Source organism: Trichosurus vulpecula, chromosome 5 (genome assembly GCF_011100635.1).
Source record: "Trichosurus vulpecula isolate mTriVul1 chromosome 5, mTriVul1.pri, whole genome shotgun sequence".
In the NCBI taxonomy this organism is placed as follows: domain Eukaryota; kingdom Metazoa; phylum Chordata; class Mammalia; order Diprotodontia; family Phalangeridae; genus Trichosurus; species Trichosurus vulpecula.
Window position 1 is genome coordinate 262,263,532 of NC_050577.1, and position 2,745 is coordinate 262,266,276.

Here is a 2,745-nt window from a genome sequence, read left to right on the forward strand (position 1 = left end):
AAAATGAGAAAGAAATTAAATTATTCTATCCCATTACGCATAAGAAAATGTTTCCTTGTTGGCATTTGGGACATCCTAAAGTACAGAAAACTGTAACTGAGGAAAATCTGAGTTGGTACATCTAAGGAGAGGTGTTTTCTTGGTTGTTCAACACAATGAAATTATTTTTTTCATATTAATCAGACATTTTGAAAAGACAAGATGAAAAAAGTTTGGCAATGACTGCCCATTCTGTACTTAGTTACTGTGTAAAAAAGCACAAATCTTCTCACAAAGACCTCAGTCAGGAACAAAATATGGCAATGTACTAACAACATCACCACCCTCAGTTACAATATTATCATAGACCCATTTCCTATTACAGCAGCACTCTGGTCCACATTTGTTTAAGTTACACTTGGAACATAGATAGAAGCAACCTCAGCAGTCACATAAGTCTGAACCATTACAAATCAGCCGGCCATTCTTGTCATATTTCTTCATCACTTTCCTGTTTCTTGGCTGTATTCCAGATGGTTGAGGATTCCGTAAGCCTGACCTCTGGATAAATGGGGTACTATTGTTCGCAGAAAAATATTCATTCATCTTTGACTTGTGGGCCTTTTTTTTCTGCTCTCTACTTTCAGGATTGAAGTCTGCAACCTGAGGTCCTGGATTTTGAAATGCTAAGGATTTTAATTGTTGCCCTATTTGTTGCAGTTGCTTCTGTCCAATTTGACATTTTCTCTCAGGAAAACTTGAGTCTGCCTGTTCTTGAGTGGAACTGGGTTTTGCATTATCAGGTTCAGATGGTTCACTCATTTCTGATCACTTCAAGTCTGATATAAAATAATTGGCTGCAATATGTACAGACTCCTGCGAGCCACAGCAACCACAGCAACCACAGCCATGGACCCAACAAATCTCATGATGAAGAGAATCTCAGAACTAATTAAATTTGTCAACTGAAGTCCTACTGAATTTTAGAATGTTATGTCATGTGGTCAATATGTTGATAAGATTTTTTGACCTTGCCTAAGTAGAAAACTCTAAGGAAGGTACCTCACAGACAAGAACAGCTTAAAGAGGGCTTTGCTACATTTTTTTTCCCTTAATGGCAAATTATTATATTAAAGCAAATACAAACCATTAAATATTTAAGTTCTCAATTCTTTTTTTACTATATTTGTCTAACAGTTCAATTTATAATGAACAGCATCTAGATTAAAAGAGAAGTTATTTTTCTTCATATATATATTCAGTTTTCAACATTCAATTCAACAGGATTCTAAATTCCAAACTTTCTCCCTATCTCTCCCCTCCCCCCACCCCAGGACAGTGTACATTTTGATTAGACTTTCTTCCAATCTGCCCTCCATTTTGTTACCCTCCACCCCCTTCTCTTATCCCCTTCCCTTCTATTTTCCTGTAGGGCAAGATAGATTTCTATACCCCATTGCCTGTATATCTTATTTCCCACTTGCATGTAAAAACAATTTTCAACATTCATTTTTAAAGCCTTGAGTTCCACATCCTCTTCCTTCCTCCCTCCCCAACCACCCTCATTGAGAAGGCAAACAATTCAATATAGATTATACATGTGTAGTCATGCAAAACACTTCTGTAACAGGCATGTTGTGAAAGACTAACTATATTACCCTCTATCCTGTCCCACTTCCATTTATTTTATCCTCTCCTTCAACCTCCCCTTCCACAAAAGTTGTTATGCTTCCCCCAAACTTCTGTCCCTTGTATTATCCACCATCTCTTTTCCTCTTCCCCCTTGTTTTCCTATAGGATAAGATAGCTTTCCTGACCCAATTGAATGTGTATGTTATTGCCTCCTTAAGCCAAATCCAATGAGACTGTGGGTCACTTATTCCCTCTCACCTTTCCCCTCTTCCCCTTCATAGTAAAAGTTCTTTCTTGCATCTTTTATGTGACATGATTTACTACATTCTAATTCTCTCTTTCACTTTCTCCCAGTATATTCTTCTCAACACTTAATTTTAATTTTTAGGTATCATCCCTTCATATTCAGTTCACCCTGTGCCCTCTATCCACACACACATTATACACACACACACACACACACACACACACACACACACATACATGCATATATGTAGACATATATATAAATATACATATATATGCATACACATATACATATACACACATATACATACACACATATACACACACATATAGATGTAGACATAGATATGGATATAGATATAGATAGATGTAGATATAGATGATATAGATATAGATATAGATATAGATATAGATATAGATATAGATATAGATATAGATGTAGATATAGATATAGATGATATAGATATAGATATACCCTCTAACTACCCTAATACTGAGAAAGGTCTTTTGAGTTATAAGTATCATCTTTCCTAAACAGTTCAACTTTTATAAGTCCCTTAAAGGTTTTCTTTCCTGTTTACCTTTTCATGTATCTCTTGATTCTTGTATTTGAAAGTCAAATTTTCTATTCAGCTCTGGTCTTTTCAACAAGAATGCTTGGAAGTCCTCTAATTCATTGAAATTCCATTTTTCCCCCTGAAATACTTTACTCAGTTTTGCTGGGTAGGTGATTCTTGGTTTTAATCCTAGTTCCTTTGACCTCTGAAATATCATATTCCAAGCCTTTCTAACACTTAGTGTAGTTTCTGCTAAATCTTTTGTTATCCTGATTATGTTTCCACAATACTTGAATTGTTTCTTTCTGGACACTTACAATATTTTCTCCTT

General features: G+C 35.4%; 1 pseudogene; it reads right to left on the bottom strand.

Annotated features, from left to right (window-relative positions):
• Positions 1-279: 279 nt before the first annotated feature.
• Positions 280-801, bottom strand: LOC118849786 (annotated as a pseudogene).
• Positions 802-2,745: the final 1,944 nt, after the last annotated feature.